Genomic DNA, 18,825 nt, shown 5'->3' on the forward strand with positions numbered 1-18,825 from the left:
TCTCAAATGGTATTTTATGCACTAGCTCAAGTGCATGGAGCTGATTTGATGTGACGTTTATTGTATGAGACAAGAACATAGAGCAGTGATCTCGGAAAGGTTCTTACCATCATAGCTTGCTGGGTGACCTAAGGTACCTCAGTGTGTCTGCAGGGCAGAACAGCAGCTTAAAAATCACCAGTCTAAATTATTGTATGATTTCCCTGACATGAGGAAGTTGAGAGGCAACATGGGGGCCTTGGGGGGTAGGAAAAGAATAAATGAAACAAGATGGGATCGGGAGGGAGACAAACCATAAGAGACTCTTAATCTCACAAAACAAACTGAGGGTTGCCAGGGGCAGGGGGGAGAGGGTGGTTGGGTTATGGACATTGGGGAGGGTATGTGCTATGGTGAGTGCTGTAAAGTGTGTAAACCTGGCAATTCACAGACCTGTACCCCTGGGGCTAATAATACATTACATGTTAATAAAATTACATGTTAATAAAAATAAAAAATTTTATAAAAAAATCACCAGTCTGTAGAAAAAATACAGGCTCCCTTGGGTTACCTATGAACCCTTAGTTATCCGCTTGTCTAGGCTCGTTTCCTGACCATGGTATCTCTATGCTGCATCTACACTGAACTGTTGTTACTTCATAGGCACACTGAGCTCCGTGATGTGTCTGTCTTTGAGCATCCGTCTCTCTGTCCAGAATGTGAACCCCAACAAGAAGCCAAACACCTGGCTACTCATCCTATGATGCTCCACATGCATTATCTATTCCTTGTCACACTCCCCTCTCCCTGCTCCTTTTCCTTTCCTATACATTGCTGCCGCATTACACCTTCCCCAATACAGCATATTGCTTTGTGACTCATGTCTGTTTCTGCAGGATACTTGAGGTCTCCATTCTTGATTTCTCAGTACGTGCCGAAGTCTTTCAGCCTATAGTGGGTGAGTGATGATAAATATATGCAGCACAAATAAATGGAGAACTGACTTCTTGAATTAGTGTAATTAAGAGTTGAGTTGATTTCAAAGATAAATACATTCTTAAAGCATTTGATACAGTCCTTTATGTTTTCTTCAATGGAATAAGAATTTAAATGTCATGTTGGTGATAATGAAATTTTTGAAAGCAGAAAGAGATATGTAGGTAAAAAAATAATAAACAATAAAAAACTTTAATTGTCACGTGTTGAGTGTGAAAGTTTCTCTTTGGGCTTCTTCGGTTTATTGGTAGTAAATTTAAGGTGTTTGAAGAGACCGTACCCAGTCCCCAGCCCATTCAGGGTTTCTCTTCTCTGTGTGATTGTCCTGGCCGTCAAAAGTCACCCCTCGTGACTGTGGCACATCCAGGTTACATTCAGGCAACTATGTTCAGACCATGTTGACAAATGGAAACATGGCTAAAAAAAAAAAATTGATCACTCCTTTGTTTTGGCCAAAACCATACAAATCTTTATTAAAGTGAATTGTAAAATATACATATTTTTATTTTGTAGTGATTTTTTTACCTTAAATTATTAAAATTTATCTTAAATGTTCATATCAAGAGCCTGATAAATATTGCATCCTGAAGATGTTAGTTGGACCCCTGGACCATCAGGGCAAGCTCAGCTCGTGATCTCTTCTCCAGGTGTACCTTCAGTAAAAACCTGAATGAAGTGGGGCACTGGGGAAGTAGGCATGAGACTAAAGCACTTCATAGAGGCCATAGAAAGTTCTGGAAGAACTCAGAGAGCTGCGTTCCAAATCTGTACATTCTCTTAGAAGCCATGCAAGTACTTGGGCCAGTGATTTAACTTCTGTAATCTCAGTTTACACTCCTGGGCAGGGAGGAATGATAACTTCCTCAGAATAAACATCCACTTCAATAATGGACATAACATGTTGCATTTAAGTCCAGGCATACAATAAGCCTTCAGTAAATGCTGGCTATTATCTCTATTTGACTCCAGCATATAGAACATTGGTCCTCCGAGAAGCTCTAATGTGTGTAACTGGGCTGCCGTGGGAAAAAAGGGCAAAAGGAAATGCCCTAATATTTCTAAGCTCTCTAAAGAGCTTGGAAAATGTCAAGCACCAATATTACAACAAATAAAGTTTAATTTTGTTCATATTCTTTCTTAGAGGATTTTAAAAAAGATTTTATTTATTTGACACAGAGAGAGGAGAGAGAGATCACAAGTAGGCAGAGAGACAGGCAGAGAGAGGGGAAAAGCAAGCTCCCTGATGAGCAGAGAGCCCGATGCGGAGCTCGATCCCTGACCCTGGGAACATGACCTGAGCCGAAGGTAGAGGCTTAACCCACTGAGCCACACAAGTGCCCCTAATTTTGTTCATATTCTTACTAAAAGTATCCAATGGGAGTTAAAGATGTGTAGGGCAGGTTAATGCCAACAGGATGAGCAGACAGAGCTTCCCACCATGTCTGACAGCAAGCCATTGCCTTAACACATAAGTCCACAGAAAATTGAATCACATTTATATTTTCATTTAATATTGCCTCTTGGGTCAAAAGATTTCAGAAACTTTTGAGCTGAGGGCCAAGCCTACCTCATTTTTTATGGTGTGGAGTCATATCTTTCATTTGACCTGGCATTTGGAAAGGCACTCCAGTCCCTTTCTTTGAGTAATGAATGATGCCTGTTTTTCTCACATAGAACATTGTCAGTGAGGGTATTCCAAACAGTGAAATAACACCGCTGGCTTATATAGTTCAGTTGGTTTGTGTTGTGAGCTTGTAAACCATACGGGAATTTAAATAACTTGAAATGGGACCTTTGATAGAAAGCCTTCTTACGTGACTTGCATTACATTTGAAAGACTCATCTCAACAACCTATTCCTCTAAAGCCAGCTGTTGACTGAAATAAAATATTTATTCTTGTGGCTCTCTTCCGACTAGGTGCCCCGCCAACACTTGTATGTCTTGTCATCTCTAGAGGGTGTTCAGTATTTTCAACTTTTTGACAGCCGTACATTTTCTCTTTTCTTTAAAATTGTAGATTACTTGGCTGTGTTTATGGCCTCGCTATGTAGACAAGATGTGAATCCTTTTTTACTAAAGGAAAGAATCATGAAATTGAATACTTTCCTCTTTGTCTTTTCATATCACCCTAAGTATCAACCTGTGTGTTACAGCATCATAGAAAGCCCATTCTAATGTAGCTTGGAATTTAAGCCTGTAACTGTGCTTTGGTTTAAAAAGCTGGAGACACACACACACACACACACACACACACACACACACACACACAGAAAGAGGGAGGGAGGAGGAAGAAAGAGGGAGACAGGGAGACAGAGAAAATATAAATGAAAAATGTTTTAGTTAAAATGGAACTTTAATGGCCCAAACTACTGTTTTTGACCAGCTACTATGAGCAAAAATAGATAATGCAGAAATAATGGAGGGGAAAAACATACATGCCTCATCCTCAAAGTGTTTGCGATCTGGTAATGTAATATGTCAGTATTTGCTGCAGATAACTGGCTTCGACAGAAGGGGACATTCTCAAGTCAACTTAATAAGGGGTTTAGGGATAGGTATGTCTGTGGGTACTGCAGGACTGGTGAGATCAGTGGCCCAGAGGTATCACCAAGGCCTGAGGTTCTTTTCTTGTTCCACTGTGTCATCCTTGGTTTAGGTATTATGCTCACTCTGATGACTAATATCTGCTGTACTTCCAGACATTACATCTTGAATATCAATGACCAGAAGAAGAAAAAAGAAAAAAAAAAGCCATACTCTGTAATCTTGTGGTTATCTGTCTTAAGACAGAGAAAAAAATTTTTTTCCTAGAAACGGCTCAGTAGTCCCTCCAGTGAAGGGACTGTACAATTTTTCTAAACCGGTGGTTGGAGTGGAATAGGTCTTCAGGAGTTACAGTCCCCCAAAAAGGGAGCTAAGTTGAGATCACAAGTCAATATTATACAGACCAGAGAGTGATACATATTACAGAAATATTACTGAGGTGTTACTGACATGGAGAAATGACAAGGGGTTTGTCAGTAGGAAGAAGAACGAGCATGATCCCATTATGGTTGTGCAGGATAGATAAAGAGGGTGGCAAAAAAATTTCAGTCACATCATTTAAAAATGTTACTACTAACTTTTCCATCATTACACCCATCACAAAGGCAGCCGACGACGTATAAGGTTATTTGTTTATTTTCTGTCGTTGCTTCCATACTAGAACTTTGTAAGAACAGAAAAAAATAACCATCTTATTGATCAATATGTCCATCTCTGTTAAATGGATCAAAGAATGGATGCATAGCCTTAGGGAATGCGGAGAATTTTCAGCTGTGGAGAGGAGGACATTCCAGATAGGGAACATCATTAGCCAGGTCCTAAGTCGGGAAAGCTCAGCCACCTGCCTGAAGCTTAGGGTGAGTATAGTCGAAAAGTGAGAAACTACACTGGGATGGTAGGCAGAGGATACAATGCGTGGATTCTTCTTAGTGAACATCAAGATCTGAGAACGTTTCAGAGTTGGTCGGTGATACAGTAAGAGCTCTAGCTTTTGCAAGAGAAACTTGGTGATGATATATTCGATTGACTACGGGGACAGAGTGAGTACAGCACTAGCCAGAGGCTGTGTCAGTGATCGAGAAGCTGCTGGGGTGAACAGAGGAACGAAATTGTGATAAATGCATGTCTAGCAATATAAAAGATGGGAATTGAGATGGCTTATTAAAATGTAAGTCAGAGAGGGATGCCTGGGTGGTTCAGTCATTTAAGTGTCTCTGCCTTCGGCTCAGGTCATGATCCCAGGGTCCTGGGATCAAGCCCCATGTGAGGCTTCCTGCTCGGTGGGGATTCTGCTTCTCCCTCTGTTCCTCACCCAGCTTGTGCTCTCTCTCCCTCTCTCTCTCTCAAATAAATAAATAAAATCTTTAGAAAAAGATAAATAAAATGTAAGTAAGGGCAGGGCAAAATACCAATGGGAACACCAAGAGAAATATGCCACTGCCCCTGTAGATATCAGAAGCGGGCATTACATTTTGTTTTGTATTCTTTGCTTTTGTTTGCAGGGATGTGGGCTGCAGAGACAGAATGTGTGGTAAGAACAGGCAGCGTTCTTCTAGGCGAAGGACTTGGTTGCAGATCCCTGAGGCTGCCGTATAGGAAACGTTCAATGCCTGACGTTGAACAGAAAGACAGTAACAGTAATAAAATGTGTATGAAATGCTTTCTGAAACAAGGGAAATTATAAGGAATTCACAGGAACCTCAGGAGAAATTTAAAATAAAAAATAAGAATAGGACTATGACAGAAAAGGCATGGGATGAGACATTTTAGAAAGAAATATTGACTACATTGATGAGCTTTGCCCCACATGCATTCACTTACTGCCTGGTATGTGTCTTGGGTTTCATCATATATCTGTAGGACCAGAAATAACTTTGTGATGCCTTCCAGTGTTTCCTCCTGCTTTCAACTAGACAATTAAATATTCAAGATACATGAAAGTCTTAATTTTTGAGGCGATTTCCCCCAAAAAAGAAATTTTTAGAAACTGAGTCTGAGTCACTTTATGTTTGGGTGATGAATATCAGCGTCTGCCAAGAATTTTTTGTGTGTGTAATCCTGCTTTTTTTTTTTTTTTTTGTCTGTGGCTTGATAGATTGCATTTAACCAATTCCTTTGACTGCTGCTAAGTCTTAACTTATTGAAGTCTATTATAATATCAACACTTCATCTTGTTTCTTTAATAAATCCAGTCCCTAATAATTCCAGTTTCATAAGGACAATTTTTAAAACCTGTAATTGCTTTTGGATGGCCTCTGAACCTTCCATAACAGTTTATATAATCCTTTCAAATCCTGTACAGTCTAGAATAGGCCCTTGTAAAATTATCTGAATGTCATACTTCATTTTAATGTTATTTCCTAAAATACTTCACACCAAAAAAAATGACTATTTACAGGTAATAGGAAATTACCAGGTTATATACTTCTATTTGTGGGGGGGGGGGCGAGGTTGAGATCCTGATTTAGGGGCTCTCAGAGAAATGAAACAGCAGTAAATGCATATTTAGCTGTCCCACAGAGGTAGAAGTGAGAGGACTTATTATATTATTAGATACAGCATTTTGGAGAGGAATGGCTTACAAGTCCCCAAAATGGGAAGATCGGGTAAAATATGAGAAATTTTAGGAACACTGCTAACTCTTTATTCAGGTTCCTTATGTGTTGGTTTTTTCTGAGCTTCAGTATGCTAATATTCAATGCATATATAGGAACAGGGTATAGAAAAGGCTCATCTGCATAGTATTCATTGGGCGTTTATGAATCCAAGCTTTCTTTGGTCACAATGGTGATCCCTTGCTGGACCTAAGTGTACAGCATAAAAACAGCTAATGTTTATGGAACATCTGTGGTAATTTCACATTTATTATCTCATCTTACTCTTCAAAACATCTTTTTTTTATTAAACAATGATTCAAGTCTCAGAGATATTAAGTATGTTCCTAGTGTAAATGGTGATATCAAGATGAAACCGATTTCTGTCACCCATAGGCTCTACCATCTTCTCTTACATTCAGAACTTATTAAAGTCACATGTAAGTTTCAGGGTTGGTTGAACTCACATAGGATCTTTCTTCTTACGAATGTGTTGCTCACTTGGAATCAAATTGCTTTTCTATTTTTCTCATTGTTTTAATTTTTAAAAAAATTTTTTTAAGATTTATTTATTTATTTATTTGACAGACAGAGATCACAAGTAGGCAGAGAGGCAGGCGGAGAGAGAGGAGGAAGCAGGCTCCCCACTGAGCAGAGAGCCTGATGTGGGGCTCAATCCCAGGACCCTGGGATTGTGACCTGAGCCGAAGGCAGAGGCTTTAACCCACTGAGTCACTCCGGTGCCCCAATTTTTCTCATTTTTTTAATTGAAATTCTTTTTTCAAAAGAATTTAAGTCTTTATTATCTGTAAGTGAATCAGTATTATATACATGGCTGGAAGTTTCCCCAAAACAAGTGCCTTTAAAGAGAACCAATGTGAAGATTTCTTTTGGAGCAGGGGATAGAATTGGCAAGGTGAAGGATTAGACATGGCTTGGTCAGTGGTATGTTAGTAAATATTAACAACCAGCTTTCTTAGATGGGAAGGCAGAACCCAGGTTTGTAACATTTTCTTATTTTTGTGGTCTAAATACTACCCCTGTAGCATATTTTAAGCTACAGGCCTGATGTCACTGAGTGTGGAATTGGGAAATGGTGCACAGTAGCACAATGTAGAATTTCTTGCATATACACTAGGTATAAATGAGCTGAAGAACATGTGTAATAGTAAAATGTTAGGAAGTGATGGGTTTGAATATTCATAACCTTTGTTCTTAATATGATTATATTGTCAGTTTATATAATTTGATTTTTAGTAATGACTTTAACAATAGATTCACAAATTCTAGAAAATTCAACAAATGACTCTTATAAGTCATTAATAAACTGCTTTAGCACACCCCTGGGATGGATTTAAAGATCTATTTTGAGTCATGTACAAAATAAACTATCTGGGGAAAATTTTAGCTCTGTCTCAATACAGTTCTCTCCCACTCTTTTTAAGTTTAGTGTATTAGTTTAATAATGGAATTTCAGTAGTATGAGTTTTTCTAGGAAGATTGCAATATATTTCTTGCTAATTTACATTGATCATTCATATTTATGGGGTATGAGTCAAAGCAGACGATATGACTCAAAGTTAGCATGAAGATCAAGGTCTTTTTGCCTCAAAAATAGATGAAAAATATAGAATGAGTTTTGAAAATCATTGTCATTTCTATTACTACTAACTATGAGCCAGTACCTTATTTTGAAAATTTAGTCAAAAAGGATAGATACTTGGTTTAAGAGTAATGTGAACAGAGGTACCTGGGTGGCCCAGTAGTTTAAGAATCTGCTTTTGAGGGCACCTGAGTGACTCAGTGAGTTAAGCCTCTGCCTTCATCTCAAGTCATGATCTCAGGGTCCTGGGATCAAGCCCTACATCGGACTCTCTGCTCAGCAGGGAGCCTGCTTCCCCAACCCCGCCTGCCTCTCTGCCTACTTGTGATCTCTCTCTGTCAAATAAATAAATAAAATCTTAAAAAGAGAGAGAGAGAGAGAAAGAGAGAGAGAGAGAGAGTCTGCTTTTGGCTCAGGTCATGATCTCAAGGTCCTAGGATCCAGCTCCGCATTAGGCTCCCTGCTTAGTGGGGAGTCTACTTCTCCCTCTTCACTGGCCCCTCCCTCACCAGTTCCTACTCCCTCTCAAATAAATAAATAAAATAATTAAATATTTCAAATTTTAAAAAAGGATAACATGCACAGATATAATTCTAGCCTATGGTTATTTGGCAGGTAGTTTAGATTACCGAATGTCATTAAAAGACTGAAGATAGGTTATTGCAATACCATGTAAGCAAAATATGCTGTGTTATTTTTTGCAATGTTAAATAAATAATATATTTTCTATATGATGCTGAGGAACTAGTTAAGACATTATTTAGGCATATTTCTCATTAGACTTACAAATTTCGCTTTATAAGGTAAAAATGTTGGGGATAACTTATTTGTTGAATATAAGCTTCATAAGGCACTTGTTAATAAATTATGTGATCTACCTTAATCTTCTTTGAAAAAAACCCCCTCAGCACTCTTCTGTCTTTGCAGTATCAACCCTTAATACTATATGGTGTATATTTTTGGAAACTTTCTTTAGAAACCTGTAGACAAGCCTACACATGCAAAGAGAAAGAAAAGTGAATAAATCATTCAAAATTTGGCTAACCCAGATTTCCAAATGACTTTTATACAATGCTTTCTAGTTTTCAGTTGACCTCTTTAGAATCGATCTAAGACTCTTTCCCTAGATGTACATTAATAGAAAGATCAAGTTATTTGACGGTCAATTTAAATGATTTTTGGGGGGGAAAAACTATTTACAGTGGTGTCAGTGTTTTCTGGGTTGATACTCCGTGGATATCATAAATTGGGTCCACTGTAAATGTCACTTTCCTGCAAGATTCTATATTATTATATTCTATATTATAGTAGTTACAATAGTATTATAGTAGTTACGATTTGTACTTGGGAATCATATAAACTTGTCATTTCCTGGTATGTATTACTTGATTCCAAAAAGTATGGTATGAAAGGAGGACGTAAAACAAGAGGCGAGGGGTAACTTTATAGTGAAGAAACCTGACAAGCACTACCTGAAGCCACGTGCTTTAGCTCAACATCAAGCTTGGTAAGTCAGTACTGATAGAACATACCCTCGATGTCGTGCGATGAGAATGGCACTTGACCTCTGTGGTCTTCTTCCCCAAAATACATTTCCTCCATCTAACCATGAGAAAAACATCAGGCAAGTTCCAATCAAGCCACCTTTCACAAAATGCCTGACCAGTAATCCTCAAAACTGGCAAGTTCATGAAGAACAAGGGAATTCTGAGAAACTAGCAACCAAGAGAGCCTAAGGAGACATGATGACAATATATAATGGATCTTAGATGGGACCCTGGGACAGAAAAAGGACATGAAGGGACAGCTGAGGAAATCCCAGTACAATGTAAGCTTTACTTAACAATTACTTTTCAATATCAGTTCATTAATTTTGATGAACATACCTAGCACAGGAATATGAGATCCTAGTAATAGGGATAACTGAGTGTGAGGTTATATGGCAACTCTTTGTACTATTGTTAAAAAAATTCAGTCATTCTAAAAATGTTCCTTAAAAAAAGTTTATTTAAAATAAAACTGACGTTTTATTGAAATTAATTTAAAAAACATTTAAATGTTTAAATGTCTTGAAAAACACGTTTCTCATACTAAATATTCAGCTGAAGGTGTCAGACAGAGTGCATATGAGATAAGATTTCATTTTTAATAAGTTCAAGGATAGAAGTAATCTCTGCTGTTAGGAGTCCTGAAGATGGTTTCACTTGGGAGAAGAAAGTGACTAGAAGGGACCCTGAGGCATCTCCCAGGGTGGGAGCAGTATTAGATCCTTGGTCTCCGTGTGGGTCACATGGTTGTGTTCACCTTGGAAACAATTCATTGAACTTTTCTTAGGATTTTTATGCTTGTCTCTCTACATATGTTTTCCTTCAATAAAAATTAAAAAGCAGTGGTGTTATTTGGTTTTGCCCAATGGCTTTTGGAATACATAGATTACCAAAGTTTTTTTTAGCCTTAAACACCAAAATTCATTTGATGGGAATGATTTAAAAGAATATCAAAAGTTAAAAAATGTAGTATTAACCCATAAATGGTCACATGGAAGTATTACTTTGTGAAATTCCAAACTGAGTCTGGGGTGGGTTAGGGATTTCTCTCATCCTCGTGCAGAGCTCTCACAGAAGTTTATTGTTCTTACTGTAATTGCATGCAATTACCATTTTATATGCATGTTTTCTTCTATAGAATAAGGTCATGGAGAGCAGAAACATTATCTTACTCATCTTTTGCTCTCCAGTGGCTGGCCTATGTTCTCAGAGGTAATATGTGGTCAGTAAAGATGACTGGTACTCATGAGTTAAAGAAAGAATACATGTATAATCCAGTACATTCATACTAAAGATAATTTACTTTTTGAGATGTGTTCATGTATAATGTTTCTGATAATTCTCCTCATCCCTTTCTTCTCTCTTTCTAAAATCCACCTTCCTAGAAATGGACTATAGGGTGTTTTAGGTTGATATACCAATATTTTTATCTTTCTCTTTCCTATTTTCTATTTTCAGTCATTCTTTCCTGCTTTCTGGGCTTTATCTTCTGTCCCTTTTACTAGAGTTTTAAATAGGGTAATAAAATGTTAACTACATGGGAGCTCTTTCTTATTTTTATTACATATTTTCATAGGACAACATTCTTTTTTAGTGGATGCAGTATATTCTCTGTCTCTCTCTGAAGATACTTACATGTGAGGTTACTTTTTCTCTGCATTGTATTCTTTCTAAATCCGTTTTCTCTCTTTTTCCCCTCCTGGGCCAGTGCGGATAGGAGAAGGTTAAGGAGATTTTCTTCAGCTCTAAATTTGTTCTGATCTTTTCTACAGCAACTACTACAATGTGTTAGGGACTGGGGGGGGGGGGCGGATAAAAAGACTATTTTGGTCTTCTAATAAGTCCATTTTCCAGTTTCCATGCAAAGGGGTAGAGGTAGGAGCAGACAATCTCAGACAAATGAGCCATCATATACTAATACATAGAAATAAGAAATAGCATGGCGCACTCTGGGAAGTGCCAATTAGACATAGCCTCCGTGTAGAGGCAATCGTAGGAGTAGTAAAAGATGAAGTTGAAAGGATAGGTAGAGACCAGATCATATAACATGTTTTTTTTTTTTTTTTTTTTTTATTTCTTATTTTTTTTATAAACATATAATGTATTTTTATCCCCAGGGGTACGGGTCTGCGAATCGCCAGGTTTACACATTTCACAGCACTCACCATAGCACATACCCTCTCCAATGTCCATAACCCCACTCCCCCTCTCCCAAGCCCCCCTCCCCCCCGGCAACCCTCAGTTTGTTTTGTGAGATTAAGAGTCGCTTATGGTTTGTCTCCCTCCCAATCCCATCTTGTTTCATTTATTCTTCTCCTATCCCCCTAACCCCCCCCATGTTGCATCTCCACGTCCTTATATTAGGGAGATCATACGATAGTTGTCTTTCTCCGATTGACTTATTTCACTAAGCATGATACCCTCTAGTTCCATCCACATCGTCGCAAATGGCAAGATTTCATTTCTTTTGATGGCTGCATAGTATTCCATTGTGTATATATACCACTTCTTCTTTATCCATTCATCTGTTGATGGACATCTAGGTTCTTTCCATAGTTTGGCTATTGTAGACATTGCTGTTATAAACATTTGGGTGCACATGCCCCTTCGGATCACTATGTTTGTATCTTTAGGGTAAATACCCAGTAGTGCAATTGCTAGGTCATAGGGTAGTTCTATTTTCAACATTTTGAGGAACCTCCATGCTGTTTTCCAGAGTGATTGTACAGCTTGCATTCCCACCAACAGTGTAGGAGGGTTCCCCTTTCTCTGCATCCTTACCAGCATCTCTCATTTCCTGACTTGTTAATTTTCGCCATTCTGACTGGTGTGAGATGGTATCTCATTGTGGTTTTGATTTGTATTTCCCTGATGCCGAGTGATGTGGAGCACGTTTTCATGGGTCTGTTGGCCATCTGGATGTCTTCTTTGCAGAAATGTCTGTTCATGTCCTCTGCCCATTTCTTGATTGGATTATTTGTTCTTTGGGTGTTGAGTTTGCTAAGTTCCTTATAGGTTTTGGACACTAGTCCTTTATCTGATATGTCGTTTGCAAATATCTTCTGCCATTCTGTCAGTTGTCTTTTGGTTTTGTTAACTGTTTCCTTTGCTGTGCAAAAGCTTTTGATCTTGATGAAATCCCAATAGTTCATTTTTGCCCTTGCTTCCCTTGCCTTTGGCGATGTTCCTAGGAAGATGTTGCTGCGGCTGGGACAGAAGAGGTTGCTGCCTGTGTTCTCCTCAAGGATTTTGATGGATTCCTTTCTCGCATTGAGGTCCTTCATCCATTTTGAGTCTATTTTCATGTGTGATGTAAGGAGGTGGTCCAGTTTCATTTTTCTGCATGTGGCTGTCCAATTTTCCCAGCACCATTTATTGACGAGGCTGTCTTTTTATATTCATTCAAATTAGGATTAAACTCTGAGGGATTAATTATCAAAATAGCAGGAGTTTAAATGAGTTGGAAGTCTACTTTTCTCTCATGTGAGGTAGGTGGTCCAGCACACCTGCTACTCTGTGATCCAAGATGGCCATTCCACCATCATGTCAGCATTCCAGGGAGCATAAGGAGAGCAAAATCAAAGTCTCCTCCCCGGAAGTTGTACTTTACCTTCCATCAGTTACGCCTTCATTGCACATCGCATCTACTTGTTACACAAGAGCCTAGGAAATACAGACTTTTGGGAGAGGGTGGCCCTGTGTCCTGCTAACTTTCTTAGTTCTGTATGCTTTTGCTGAGGAAGAAAAGGAGGTTTGTTAGGGGACAATTCAGTCTTGTTTAAGAGTTTAGATTTTATCTAGACCGTTGGGGAGGCCCACTGAAGAAGTTAAAGCCAGGAAGTCCCCATTTCAGAAAGGTCACTCTAGCTGTGACATCAAGGATAAAGTGACATGAAATTAGCAACTATCTGAGCGATTCGGCAACCAGGAGAAGCACCTACGTCTGAGAGATCTAACAGGTCCCAGGTGTCTAGAAAGGCTGGAGAGAGAACACCAGAGCCAGTGACATTAAATGACTGAATTGATTTTGGGCTTTTATCCACAGGGTTGTACATTTGATTTATAATTATTTGTGGAATGCAGTCACCCTAAATCAAGGCCTGAGTCAGATAGACGGTGAGCAATACTCTTGACATGAGATATGGCTCAAAATTTTAGAGGAATTTGGTTCTCTAAGATTGGTAGAGAAGCTTTGTTTCTCTAAGGATGGGTACTATGTTTTGTTTTGTTTTGTTTTGTTTTTTAATGGCACATACACATGGTATATATTTACATACAAAAAGATATACCAAAAAATTATATTTTTCTTTATATTCCCAAATCTGAGAACATGATAAGTCCTACTGTCTCCGAGGTATTATTTATTCTTCTACAAAACCTTCCTGCATACACACACATACACATACACACCCCTTCTTTTTTTAAAACACCTGAGTATTATTTGCAGAGGATTTCCAGTGTAAGTTCTTCAACTTAATGAAATTTAACTAGGTATGCAGATTTAGCATAACAAAGTATATTAGGCGGCGGTTGTAACTATAGCGTCTGTTCACTGTCAACGGCTTTAAGAATGGGGCCATATATATTCTTGTCTATTGACAAGAATCGAGTCCCAGTGACCCCTACTCTCCCCAAAGTTGTATAAGAATCCCTTTGAATTGAGTGTGATTCTAGTATTTATAAATGTACATATTTGCATTATTATTCTCATATATATATATGTATTTATATGTATATATGTATTTAGCATGGAATTTAAATGCAAGCTAGTTACTTCATCTGGTGCTCAATCAAATAGTGAATCCATCCAAAGGCTAAAGGAAAAGCTCACTGCAATAGAATTGTGAAAAGGATACATTAGTCTCCAACGTAGAATATTCCTAAAGGCTTTTCAGAAGAACCGTGGTCTCACTGTATGCACTGTCCCATATTTTTGTTCTTGTTTAATTATACAGGTTCTTAATTTTCCATGTCAGGCTTATCAGCTCATGGAAACCTTCCTTTATTAGTTTTTTTTTAAAGAGCTGTGCTACATAAACTCCTGTTCCCTATTGATGGACATTCTATTTTGTTTGGTATTTTCATCTTATTTTGTATTTGATCTTTCCTGCCTTTTATGCACAGTGTTTTAACAAATGATACTTAGATTAGCATTCTTACATTCCTGATGGGACTGTATCTCTGTTGACATGTACGTACCTATATTACAAATAGTACTTTAGTGAACATGAGAAAGAAAATGTGTATACAAATACATACAGTTAATGTGTGTCCCAGTTATAGTGTTGAGGGCCAAATGGTGTGTTTACTTTTCACTTTGATTAATTTAAAATTACCCAGTTATCCACTGGAAGTAGCCTGCCATATGCCCCCCACAAAGATTTTTATGGTGCCCCAGGTAGCTAACATAAATGCATGAAGAAGCCTATGTGTAAGTTGTTTGTACTGAGACCAAGCAACCTCTCTATATTCTCTTAAAACATTGTCCACTAAGGGCACCCGAGTGGCTCAGTGGGTTAAGCCTCTGCCTTCATTCAGTTCAGGTCATGATCCCAGAGTCCTAGGATCGAGCCCCATATTGGGCTCCCTGCTCAGTGGGGAGTCTGATTCTCTCTCTCTCTCTTTTTTTTTTAATATTTTATTTATTTATTTGACAGACAGAGATCACAAGGCAGAGAGGCAGGCAGAGAGAGAAGAAAGGAAGCAGGCTTCCTGCTGAGCAGAGAGTCCGATACGGGGCTCGATCCCAGGACCCTGGGATCATGACCTGAGCCGAAGGCAGAGGCTTTAACCCACTGAGCCACCCAGGCGCCCTGAGTCTGCTTCTCTTTGTCTCCCTTCCTCGGTGCTCTCCCTCTCTTGCCCGCTCAATAAATAAATAAAATCTTCAAAAAAATTAAAAAAGATAAAACATTGTCCACCAAACTATCTAAATCGAATAGCCCATTTAGGTTACATGCTTGCCAAGGCCATCTTATAAAAAAAAAGTTTTCACTTTTGCTATTTTCTCAGTGAAAGATGGTATTTTAATGATAAGTTTGAGCAATATTTATATTTATAAGCAATATGCCTGCCTTTGTGAACTTTGGCATTCCCTTTGTGACCCATGATGATGAAGGCACAGGTATTGAAGATACCACTGCCAGTTAAAAAAAAAAAAATGTGAAAAATATACCTAAATATATTGAGCCATCCACCAGTGGAGCCTAAATGTAGACAAAAAGCTGGTAGATAGACAGAAAAATTTCAGAAACTTCATAAAGCAAAAGAGATGTGCTTATTGTTCACATTTTCCCTTATTTTTCATCAATATACAATCCGCCAGCATTTCCCCATAACTTGCTCATTTATTGCTTATGTTAACTCTGGGCTGTGGCAATGATGAGTGCTTAATAATGTGATACTTAATGACAAAAATGTTCAGTTTCTCCTAGTGATTATATATGCTGGCCTGTTGACATTAAGTCTATAAAATTGAAGGGTACCCATTATCAGAGGATGAGAAATTAATTGTGCTGACAGGAATTTTCAATGGATGGTTTTTCTTGAGTTCAGGAAGTGAACTTCTTAAAAAAGATTTTTATGGTACTGAATAGTAGTTTAGTGTGTAAAGAAAGTATGGACGGAGCTGGACATATATAGACACTTTCACACAAACGAGCAAAAAAGAAAAATTTAGAGGAAGGAAGGTAGAAGAAGTAGCTTAGAAATATTTGAGGATCCAATTTAATGCTTCATTTTTCCCCCCAGCACTTCTTAATTTAATTTATAATCTGAAAACTCAGGGAAATGGTCTGTGGGATTATCTATTAGAATACCCTAGAATCAAACATAATGCAATAAAACCATGCAGTTACATGCCCCATGATAATGCAAATTTGGATGATAGTTATTGAAAGTTGGTTTTCATCCTCAGCCCGATCCATATATTTAAATGAAGGTGACCAAATGATGAGGAGGCTGGAGATGGAAAGAAGAATGAGACCCTCACTTGGGGAACCAGGCAAGTTGAGGGAAGTCCTCATGGTCTTAGTATTCATCCTTCCCAACTCTGTGGATGAGGGATGACACAGGTGCCTACTAATCAGGAGATTCCCAAATTACTGTCATTCTCCAGAAAGTCCCAACAAGTCCTGAAACCCAGCCTCTGCCCCCAGTCCACAGTTGAGACAGAGGGCACAGCTGCCCCCAGGAGGCGCCAGCCTTCACCTGGCACTTCATAGATTTTGTGTGGCTATATCCTTCCAGTATCATGACCAACTCCTACAGGAATGAATCTCTTGGATCCTACTTACTACATCATTACAGTTTTATTGTACTTTAATTTCTGCTGACTGGAAATCTGCTACTATATTACCTCAACATCATGGAAGAAGAAGTCACCTGAAGAAACTTAATTGTGTAACTAAAAGTTATGTGTTTGCTTGTCTGGCTCAATTGTCTGTTCACTTCTTATAGCCGCCCTTAATAGATGTGAAGTTGAAGGGTGGTAGCAATTATGTGAAAAAAATTGTGGTTTTTTTGTTTTGTTTTGTTTTTTATAACCTCTTATCACATTGAGCTCCAAAGAAAGTAGAAGACTTTCTAATGGTAGTAATGATTCTGGGGTGGGGGAGGGGAGGAGTTTATATATCAAACATACCAGAATAGGGGAAAAATAATTGTGAGTACAGAAGTCAACATCTAAAATCCAGTAATTAACTGTGACTACAAGTAAGCTCTAAAAGGGACATATTTAGGTTGACGTTTATATATACCTTACCAAAGTAGCTTTTTACCATTTTTAAAAATAACCACTTAGGCAATTTTTTGTCTAAAATAAATAAATAGGGCACCTGGGTGGCTCAGTGGGTTAAAGCCTCTGCCTTCGGCTCAGGTCATGATCCCAGGGTCCTGGGATCAAGCCCCGCATCCGGCTCTCTGCTCAGCAGGGAGCCTGCTTCCCCCTCTCTCTCTGCCTTCCTCTCTGCCTACTTGTGATCTCTGTCTGTCAAATAAATAAATAAAATCTTTAAAAAAATTTTTTTAAATAAAATAAATAGAATTAACTTAAATAGTCAGTTGTTGACTTATACATATGTGGTATTTTTGTGCTTGATGTTTCAATACTAAACTATTTGGGAATTTATTTCAATAAGTCTTTATTATGAGTTTACTATATGTTTGTGAAGAAAACACATCCAAAAATTTTCAGTAGAAATATTTGAGGTTAATAATAATAGAAGGACTTAATATTTTTATTCTCCAGGGCTTTAGAATGAGAAAGATCTACATTTACCTTGGCAGTAGCCAAATGATTTTTTTTTTTAACAAAGAGCTTGTATTATTACTTGAATAAAGGTTGCACATCTAGGCTATTTTACGTATAAGGAAATATCTCTGCACCATCATCAAATCAATTGTATTCATTCATTTTCATTTGCTAAGTGTTTCCCAGGGTTCAATTATTCTATTACTCACAGAGCTGAAAGGGTACATTAGAAATGGTCCCTGTATGAGACCTGTGTACATTTTACTGTTTGAGGGAGACAAATACTTAGCACTCCTCTTGCCAACCCAGGCTTTAAACCAATTGAAAAATTCAGCGTAAGCAGTTTGAAGCTAAAATACTTCAGTTACTGATAAAAGGCCGCTTGAAGAATGACACTTCAGTGCAGTGGTATGCTAGAGCCAACTCTGAGGGGCTGTGAGAACTCATTGTTCGCATACCTTCCCAGTTCCATGCTCAGGGACGCCATGTTGGTAGCTTACAAAGACCTGTGGTGGAAATATGTACACCATGGAATTTAGTTAATGACATATAGCAGGGACCATTTTCCTCCTGAAGATCTGGTTATTAAACATGTAACAGTGTACCACTGTCTAAAAGCATCCATTAGCCCAAGTCCTGAATCCCCGTACTTACCTGCTCTACTGCACACAGTGGAGGCCAGGAGATGCCTTTCTTGCACTTGGAGCTGAACAAGTGTGTTCTCTGCATGTAACTAACTCGCTGGAGGAAGCCAAAAGGAACAACTTTATATTTGGTCTTTCCAGACTCTTCCATTCATTCCACATTCCCACGAGTGGAAGACATGAGGAGATGAACATCTAGGACTCTGCTCGGAAGGAAACATGACAGGTGTTAATGTTCCTTCACCCTTAATAAATTGCCCCCAATTCCTCTGCTTTTTGCTCTTTTTGTCTATTGGATTTAGCCACTAAGAATTTAACTATTAAGGAATAATATTGTTCTCTATGGGGAGGAAATTTGGATTTTGTTAGGAGAGCTTTTTTCCTACCTCTGTCAGCATGCTACCTCAATACCAACCATTGTTTCTTTGAGTACCCTCCTGGAAATACTGGTCATCCATTATTTTTTGTCTCCCAAAATTCTCGACCTATGGACCCTCATATGAAATTGAAATTCCTTTGTTCTCTCTATAGATTCAACTACAGAATTCCCTTACACATTTTTGTTTTCTGGAACAATATGTGATTTCAGAATGGAAGGCATTCCTCATGCCATGCTGAGAAGTCAGTGGCTGTGTAATTTTCTGGTATAACATATCCCAGCGTAGT

General features: G+C 38.3%; 1 protein-coding gene across 7 annotated transcripts in view; it reads left to right on the forward strand.

Moving 5' to 3' along the window:
• Positions 1-18,825, forward strand: part of PRR16 (proline rich 16) — a 321,097-nt gene that overhangs the window by 156,895 nt on the left and 145,377 nt on the right. The window contains exon 1 of one of the 7 annotated variants that reach the window (XM_045998806.1): positions 911-937. The exons of the other annotated variants lie outside the window; for them this stretch is intronic. The gene's annotated coding sequence lies outside the window, so the exon portion shown is untranslated. Of the gene's footprint in view, positions 1-910; positions 938-18,825 lie in introns of those variants that run through there. 7 annotated transcript variants of the gene reach the window in all.

This window comes from Meles meles, chromosome 3 (genome assembly GCF_922984935.1).
Source record: "Meles meles chromosome 3, mMelMel3.1 paternal haplotype, whole genome shotgun sequence".
Classification (NCBI taxonomy): domain Eukaryota; kingdom Metazoa; phylum Chordata; class Mammalia; order Carnivora; family Mustelidae; genus Meles; species Meles meles.